Source organism: Otolemur garnettii, unplaced genomic scaffold (assembly GCF_000181295.1).
Source record: "Otolemur garnettii isolate 467f Iridium unplaced genomic scaffold, OtoGar3 scaffold00076, whole genome shotgun sequence".
Lineage (NCBI taxonomy): Eukaryota > Metazoa > Chordata > Mammalia > Primates > Galagidae > Otolemur > Otolemur garnettii.
The window spans coordinates 6,839,792-6,849,405 of NW_003852471.1; the positions used below are offsets into that span (position 1 = coordinate 6,839,792).

The 9,614-nt window shown below is 38.2% G+C and overlaps 1 protein-coding gene and 1 pseudogene across 3 annotated transcripts in view; one reads left to right on the forward strand and one right to left on the reverse strand.

The window, feature by feature from the left end:
* Nucleotides 1-9,614, forward strand: part of LOC100950123 (schwannomin-interacting protein 1) — a 578,277-nt gene that overhangs the window by 382,278 nt on the left and 186,385 nt on the right. The gene's annotated exons all lie outside the window — the stretch shown is intronic.
* On the reverse strand, nucleotides 6,201-7,469 carry LOC100950837 (annotated as a pseudogene).

Below are 9,614 nucleotides of genomic sequence, written 5' to 3' on the forward strand. Positions count from 1 at the left end.
AATAATAATAATAATAATAACAATAACAGACCAAGCACAGTGGCTTCTGGGAGGCTGAGTCAGGAGGATCCCTTGAGTTTAGGAGTTTAGTTCTAGATCAGCTTGAGCAAGAGCAAGACCCTGTCTCTACTGAAAATAAACAGTAGCCAACCATTGTGTCAGGTACTTGTAGTCCCAATTACTCATGAGGCTGAAGCAGGAAGATCGCTTGAACTTAGGAGCTTGAGGTTGCTGTGAGCTAGGCTGACACCACTGTATTCTAGTCTGGGCAGCAGAGTGAGACTCTGCCTCAAAAAAAAATAAATATATAAATAAATAAAATCTCTCACCAAGAACCTTACTCTCAGAGTTGAAAGCTCTCACTTTGAAGACCCTCTTTTAAAACTCAGAGTTAAGAGTTCTCACCCCTGTTCTCACCAGCTTCTCTGTGTTCTCCCTTCTCTTAAATGTCTTTTAGGCTGAGAGTAAAGGGAAATTACTAAGAAGGAAAAATATTAAATATTATTCTGTTGCATCAACAACCACTCTCATCCAGTCACTAAAAAAGAAAACATGAACTAGGTATAACAAAATTATTCTATGATCAAAATAAGTGGGAGCCAAAGAATTTGTTTTATAAGGACTTGATCAGTTTATAAGTTTCAAGAGCAGGCCACTGGCACATTACAGTAATGTAGCATGTACTTCTCACGACTTGATCCAAAATTGTATTACTGAGATAATTGAAGATTTGAAACAAAGATTTATGTTGTTCTACTTTGTGTTCACTTTGGCTGGGTGGCTAGAAAGAAAGAATGAAACTTTTTTAAATCTCAAAATTAAAAGTGTTATCCTGATACCAGCAGGGGTGCCATGTCACTCCTAAATATCAATAGGGAGACATTGTTTTTAATAAGAACTGATGTCATAAATTAACAATTCAAAATGACTCGACGGTTTACTCATCGCCTAAAAATACTATAATATCTAACATTATGAAAAGTAATTTAATTTTCACTGAAGTAGAAACTGTTTTCACACAAAAGAGTGCAAATTCTCAGATCTTAAGGATAAAAAATATACATATATATATAAAGAGAAAATAAAATCTGCCAACACTATATTTGGAAAGAAATTCAGAGATGATTTTCCTGCCAGCAATCTTGGGTGTAAACCAAGTAGATAAAGTTATCAGAAAGGATTAATTGGATCCCAATCCATATGTAATTGAGCTGCCACTTTTGGTATACTGGCTATGAATGTTTTCGATGAGAGAGTTCAGCTAGAATTGAAATGTCTACAAAGACAAACCAGAAAAAGCAGTAAGAACACAAGGAGATACCCATGGTTTTGTTTGCATATTCCTGATTGTGAGTATAGCTAGAGCACACATTAGTCCTATAGAATCAGCATTTATTTTGTATATCTGTGTGGGAAGCACATAACAACGAAAATCTTCCAATTTCTAAGCGTTTCAGTATGCGGAAAAAAATGCCTAGAGCAGAAATGTACAAAATCAAAACTAAAGAGCTTGCTACTTATTTAGGACTTCAGTTAAGTTTTATAAATTATTTCAAAAAGTTGACTCCCTCCATCATTAAGTCATTTATAGGATGTTAGAGCGGAGGGTATGTGTTTCCTAAAGATCAGCGCTATGATTCCAGAGCAGCTATGGCTCTGTCTGCTTGTTCCTCATTCTGAGACCATGTACCATGTTTTCCCCGAAAATAAGACCTTCCCAAAAAATAAGCCCTAGCAGGATTTCTATGCATTTGTTAAATATAAGCCCTACCCCAATAATAAGACCAAGTGATGTATCTGTATAGCCACGCCATGCATTTCTGTGCAGAGAGGAAGACATCCCCTGAAAATAAGCCCTAGTGTGTCTTCTTGAGAAAAAATAAATATAAGACAGTGTCTTATTTTGGGGGAAACATGGTAGGGTGAGCACAGATACACACTCCCAACTGTAAATAGGGCATTTGTTGTAAGAACCCTGTTATAGAACCTCATAATCTACTTAACATTTAAGCCTGAATCAACAAAGCCTTTTTCCCAGCTTTCAAATTCTATGTGGTATAATATTTTTGTAATGAAAATTATGAACAACTCCATCAGTCATAAAAAAAAGATGGAGATTTTTCATCCTTTGTATTAACCTGGATAGAATTGAAGCACATTCTTCTTAGGGAAATATCACAAGAATGGAAAAGCAAGTATCCAATGTACTTAATACCAGTATGAAGCCAGTAGATGATCTAATATGCCTACATAGGAGAAAAACTCAATTCAAGTTGGGGGGAGGGAAAACGAGAAAGGGGGCAGAGAGAGAGGAAGGGAGATTGGTGTACCCCTACTTAATGGGCACCATGTAAGGGTATATGGCACACCTCTTGGGTGCCAGACCCAAGTACAAGAGGGGCTTTACATAACAAATGCAGACATTGTAACCTAGGTTGTACCTTTACATTAACCTAAAATTTAAAAAGGAAAATCAAACAATCATATGTTGGAATAACTCAAATCTCCTGAGTTTATAACTGAGCCACAGCCCTGTCACTGATTCAAGAAGAGAAGTCTCTTGGATCCACTGCTAATTCCAGAATTGGGCTGATGAAATAAGGGAATATTTCAACTCAATTTTCCTTGAAACTAGGTATCTGGGTTTAGGAAGCAGCACTTCAGTGTCTTCCAACTGAGCTGCTCAATTACTTTGTAATTCTTGATAAATTGGTTGATTGGGCTCAATGCATCTATCTCACCAGGTCTCTACATGCGGCTGATTGCTGTGGAGTGCAATTAGCAGGCCACCTTATTTTGAAGACTTGTCCCTCCCATGAAAGAGAAACTCCAAGTCAAATACTCCAGAGCTTCTTGCGCCACTGTTTTCTATGGCAAGATTTTCTCCTAAATGAAATCATTGTTTGTGTGTTTGGTGTTCATTTATTAACACAGCCGACAAATATTGAGAGTGGCTGCCATGAGCAGGGGCTGTGCTGGGTACTGGAGATCTGTGCTGGCCATGTAACTACCTTGGGGTCTAATAAGCACCTTGGCGGAGTGACCAGTGTTCAGGCCATTCTCAGTGACCAGATCCCACAGCTGCTGTACAATGGCCACTGACATGTTCCCTCTTCTATTACAAACTTTCCTTTTGTAGTCCCAGGTCCTCCCCTACCACTGACCTGTCCTCCAGAGGCTTCCCTGTTCTCCCCCATGTGCTTCTGTTATGAACACATTGCCACTTAATCCTCATTCTCAGTCCTCTTGATCCTAGAACAGCGCAGCTGCTCCATCCATGCCAGGTTTATTTTTCTTGACATTCAAGCTAGGGGGGAAGGAAACAACTTTCTAATCACGGGAGATTGTGAAGTGTTCAAGACACAAGGAAAGTCAAGACCCCACGTAGCTTTTGTCTTCCAACAATTCAGGGCTTGGTGTGCTGCAGGGAATCACACTGGAACTTGGGTTGAGCCTCTGAGGCTGCACACTAGTCGGTGCTCCTGGGCCACCGTGGGGTTTTGCGTTCACCTGTTGCTTCGCGTTCGGAACCCCCATAGCTTCCAAAATAATGTTCTGAAACTCCTCAGTTTGTGATGTGCGGTTCATGACAAAGTCCCACCACGTCTGCAGCTTCCTTTTCCGCCGACCTGCCATCCACCCACACACCTTTATTGTGCTCTTGCAGAGCGGTGCGAGCTCCTAGAACCGCCCGGGGCTGCGGCGCACGTGCTTCCTCCACCAGACAGCCTCCTTCCCAGGAGCAGTGGACTTCACTCTTCTTGTTTTATTGGCCCTTCACACCCAGTTTATCACGTGTCATGCACTGTACTAACAGCAGCCCTTGGATTCCTGGAAAGAACCCCAGCTCTGGTTTAGACGCCCTTCATTTGGGTCCCTTAGCGCTCTGCAAATACCCCTGCTAGAGTGTCCCATCATGCTCAGCCTCATTCGTTGACTCCACGAAAATTTACCCCTATGTGACAAACAAAACTGAATAAATGAATTAATAATAATTAATTAGCAAGGTGAAATACAATTAAGTTTTTTTGAAAAATGTCTTTTACATAAAATATTGAAACATAAAAATATTTGTGGTATTGATATGTATCAACCATGTTCTTTGAAAAGCAGAACTGGAATGGGTAATCTAAAACAAAAAGTTAGGCAGAATCATAACTACTTTGAAGACAAGTGAAATGCATTTCAGTCGTGTAAATTAAGGCACAGTTACAGTCCAAAAATTACCAAAGCAGATTGCAAATACTATTTTATCATCATTTGTACAGTGTCTGTGACGGTGCAATTAAATTTGATATGATACGTGTATTTGTCTATGCATAATAATTAGAAAGAAACAAAGACATTAAAAGAACAAAGAAAAACCAAAAATGATCAGCCTTTAAGCCACACAGTTGGAACCACATAAACCTGCTTTTAGCGATGGCCTGTCATGGTGGCTTGCATTCCATTTTCCATTCGTTCCCCTCACAGAGCTTATATGTGGTGATACAACAAAACTCTTCTTGTATATTATCATGGAAATTCTGTAATTACATTCAAAGGGAACTCTTTGAATCTCTTTGTTCTTTTTTTGGACATAACATTTAAATGTAGGAATACATTCCCTGAGACCAAACAGTGTCTGCCAGCCATGGTAATAAATATCAGTTCCGCTGCTCAAAGAAAGACAAAAGCCCCAATAGTTTTAAAGCATGTGTTTCCCCCCACTTGATTAAGTTATTCTTGATTCTTTTATTCCATGTAGAAAGTACAACTCAGAAATTTTTTTTCACTTTCTGCTTATGATCCAAGTAATGTGTACAAAGCCAAAAGGTTAATCTCAAGTGAACCATTATCTCCAGGGCATTGGGGAGGAAAATGTGCTGGTGAAAGTGGGGTATGGCTGACATTGTAATGCACCTGCTTGATAGGGGGAGGATCTTAAAGCAAATCCTTCAACCTATCTAGGACTCTCTTATCTCATCTATAAAACAAGAGATGGAAATGGGTTAATTCTAAGACTCCTTCAAGATCTAGAATTTTTTTACTCTGTCCTCAGAAACATTTTATTGCTTTAAACGATACAGATTTTACTAAATTTGACTTTGCTTCATTATTTCATCTGTTCTCTATTAAATACCAAATTTTTGTATATACTATGTCTCTGGTCCCAGTGGAAACTAAAAGGCTGGAGACACCCCATAAGTTTGGGAATGTGGTAACACCAATAATAATGTTTCTATTCTCTGGGTGTTTCCTGTGTGTCAGTCATTGGCCTAGGCATTTGCTCTATCTCATTTAATCTTTACAATACCCCTATATAATAAACACTAATTGATAAAAAAGAAAATTCAATTTTACAAAAGATGAAAGTAGCTTGTCAGCTAGAAAGTTCTACTTCTGGATTTCAATGCTTCAACACAGGTCTACTCTTAGCCACTATGTTATATATAGATTTCTGGCTGGGTCCAAATCTGAGGGTTGAAGCAAACCCAGTAGGAGCAGGAAACACCTGAGGAGTGTTGAGGGAAGATCTCAGGGGTGTTGATTCACAAAATTCAAGGTGAGAAAGCAATGGTGAACCAAAATTATGCTGGAGGGCTGCCCAAACTGTGGTTGCAAGGTTGCAGGAAGTATAACACCCAAAAGAAGAGGCCAGGATGCATGTCAGAAACAAACAGTAATGTTGGTAGTTTGTGGATTCTGCAACCAAGTCTTCATTACTAGGCTAGCTACAATGGGATTCTGTGGAAAGTCTCCTTCAAACAGTACCTAGTGATGGCATAAGAAAAGAGAGAGTATCTTTAAGACAATGGAAACAGACCTGGGGAAACAGGGGGCAAGTCATTTGTGCTGGAGCTTCTCCCAGCAGCTCACAAAAGGCACAATAGAGAGATTCTCTGAATTGAACATAGAAGGAAAGGAGAGGTGGAGAAGGTACACAGGAGGGGATCTCATGTTCCTGGAAGCTGTAGCAAGGAAGATACAAGGTGTGAAGTTGGTGTTCTATAATGCCAGGCCATCTCACTTCACATGGTGTAGCCCTCGCCCTGTTTAGAAAGTTTGTGGTCTGTTTTATTTTTAATCTACAGAAGCATTTATTTATGAATACATTTTTTTTCTGATTAAAAATCATGTTTTCATTTTACTTGAGTTTTTTTCTAAAGCTAAACTAGAAATTTGTAGTTTTCCCCTAAAAAATGCAATGCCATCCTTTCTTATAAATCATGTTCCCTGACTTTCTTGTCAGCTAGCTTAAAGGAGATCCATGTGTTCAATATGCATGCTCGCAGCTTGCACCATACCAAGTGGTTGTTTGATCCAAATATCTGAGCAGCAAACTGAGCTGATCCCTCTGGAGAAAATATGGTTGAACAGCCCAGACCACTGGGTAGTTGAAGAGAAGACCACACATCCTGAGCTCCCTAGTCCATAGTGAGGGGAGTACAGTTGATAACTGGATATGCAGTGTTCCGAGACAGCAGTGGTCCCAAACCATTGCTTCTGCCTGCCACTGCCACAAATACAGTAGGAATTCCATCCCCTTCATATTCAGATTTAATCCTCAGAGTTTCATCTGGCCCTTTATGGGCAGATGTTATCCGACATTTACATGAAGTGCCAAAACTTCCACAGGGCTTCTTGGTTTTCTTGCAGGGAGCGAGATCAGATGTAGAGCCCATCAGTACTACAACCCTGCACTGACTTTCTGGTGTCAAAAGACACTCTTTCTGTAACCCACTCAAAGTTTTTCTTCCCTATTTGGAGCCTTCAGGAGTTACTTCTTTGAGGTCCCGGTAACACTGTTTGTCTTTCTGTTGGCTTTGATCCCCTGATGGCCAGAGTCTCCAGGAATCATTATCAATAACATCAGCAAGAACAATTTCTTTAGTGATTACGTTAACACCAAATTCAATCTTCATATCAACCAGTGTACAGTTCTGGGGCGACCAGGATTTCTCTAGTATTTCAAAGATAGCCTGTGTAGCATGACTCATGATATTCCACTTCAGTCTGGCCTATGACAAGTCCAGCAAAGCAAAACTTAGCAGCAATTAGCTGTTCTTCAGACCACTGGGGGTCATTATTGGCATCATCCTTAAAAAAACATTTCCACTTTAGGTGGGTAAAACTTATATCCTTCCTTAACACCAGGATTTCTTTTGAGAAAAGAGCCAGTTGCTATTCTGCAAACCCATTCAATTCGAATGATTTCACATTGGGGTGCAATGAAAGCTGTCTCCCCATATTTCTTGGAGAAAGCAGTTTTACCTGCCTCTTGTCACAACTGAAAAATACAACAGGTAATTTTATTTGAAATTGCAGCTTCTCCTTCCAGGAGATTCTTTTTAGCTGCATCGCCTGCTGTAATCTGGTCCTTGAACTGCAGGAGGGCTTTTCCTGGACTGTCCAACAATTCATAGACTTTTTTTTCTTTTACCCTCATACAGCTTTTTATCAATGTTCAATACCTGGGCTGTCGCCATTATTCTGAGTGGGCTGCAGGTAGTGCTCTCGCTAGGAAAAAAAGCAGAAATCTAGAAAAGAAGAGAGATCAGAGGTTAACATAGCGGGGAAGGGAGGCGCGATCCACACCAAAAGTTTGTGGTCTTAATGAAAGGTGATGACATTGAAACATCAGAAGTACATGAATGACTTTCATCATATACAAGTGGCTCTTATAAAGTATCCTTGCTCAAAAAGTTAAATCTGAATCTAAGCAAAGTTCTGCATTAACTACTAGTTTACAGTCTATGCAAGGGATACAGAAACATGTCAGGTAACACCAACAGGAAGTAATCATCCAAATCCTATATTCTATAGGACAAGTTATACAGTTTCTCCAACAAATTATTGAAATAAATAGAGCTAGATTGCTTAATAGATATTAATTTCAAAATAAGCAGTTGGTATATTAATACAACTTCTAGTAATTTCTCCTAAGTAAACAATGAGACAAGAGAGGGCAAGTGTGAGTATATGAGTGTTTATTGCTATATTTGTATGTTTGTAATGGCAGAAATACTGAAAAAGATGCAGTATTAGGACAGAAAAATAAATTAAGGGTGGGGGAGAAGCAAGTTATGAGCAGTAGATATCAAAAAACCTAGATTGCAATGTAAAAGACTCTTCCTACTACTATTGGATCTTAGGTGATTAAAGTCTCTATTTCATGGAGATGCTGTAACAATAATGCAGTAATGTTAAGTACAGGCCTGACAGAGTGAACCCTCCATATGTACCATGTTTACACCAGACTTCCTAGATTGGACACCTCCATCTACAAAGGAAATCATAGAGAGATTTTTTTTCCATTTTCTATTTTAAACAGACTTTCATTGTCACTCAACTCTAAAATTTTTGTCATTTTCATTGTGAGAGTATGTATTTGCATCCATTTTTTATAAATTAATAAGCTTAATTTTACAGTAGTTTTCTGTTCATAGGACAATGGAACAGAAAGTACAAAGTTTTCATATACCCCTTTCCCCATACATGCATCTCCATCCTTCCTATCAATAATGTATCCTTTTTAAACCATGACTTTTTAGGAACAGTTTTAAATTTTCAAATAAATACATACTTTTAGTGGCTATTTTGATGTTTAATTGTCAATCATTAGCGAAAGTGTTTTGTGTGATCCTGATTCTTTAAGAATTTATATTTATACTTTCATTTTTCTAGTAACCTAATACACAGTACACATTTGAAAAGAAGGCACCACATTTCTGTATGTGGTGTTCTATATGTTTTCTCTGTCATCTATCATTTTTAACATATATTTTAAAATCTGATTACAATTGTGGACTTGTCCTTTTTTTCTTATAATTTTTCTTACAATGTTCTTGTATTTTCATGGTTATGTAGTGACTCTTAATCCTCAGTGATCTTTTTTGCCTTATTTTCTTATGCAAGTGCTTTACATAAGGTAGTACAGAGAAGGAGGAATGGGAGACACTGGGAAGACTTTGAGCAATACAGAAGTAAGAATGGTGTCGTGGTTACAAATTTATTCTCTGAATGAACATTGATTTAGACTGAAGTCCAAACTCTGAGGCTTGTCACCTCTAAGCCTCAATTTATTCTTCTGCAAAATAGGATAATAATAGTATCCACCTCAATCCAAATCTGTACCTTTGAGATGCTTGGAGTAAAGATTGGGACATTGCAGAATCCTGGCAAATTTTTTTCAAAGTCTAATTGGGAAATAAATCAATGTTGTCTTTGAATGATATATGAGCTTGACAGAGTTCACTATTTGTAGTAATGAAAAGGGAATTATATATATATAAAAAAAAAAAAAAGCTTTTTTTCCTAGCTAAACTAAAATCCCCAGGTTGTAATTATAGTGTTAACTGGTCAGTACTCCTGAATTGCTAATTCATCATCCCAGTTTTCACAGGCATTGGGAGAGCTCAGGGGGAAGGATAAAGTCCCTGAATTCTTCATTTCATTCATGATATGTTCCAGAGACAATAGGAAAACTTTCCTCGATTATCATTTTGTGAGTAAATTCTAACTAAACCAAAGTAATTTATTAATTTAGTCCTAATAATAGGACTAAACCTATTAGTCCTAATTTAGTCCTAATAATAGGACTAAACCTAAACCTCTAACATCTAAAAAAAAAA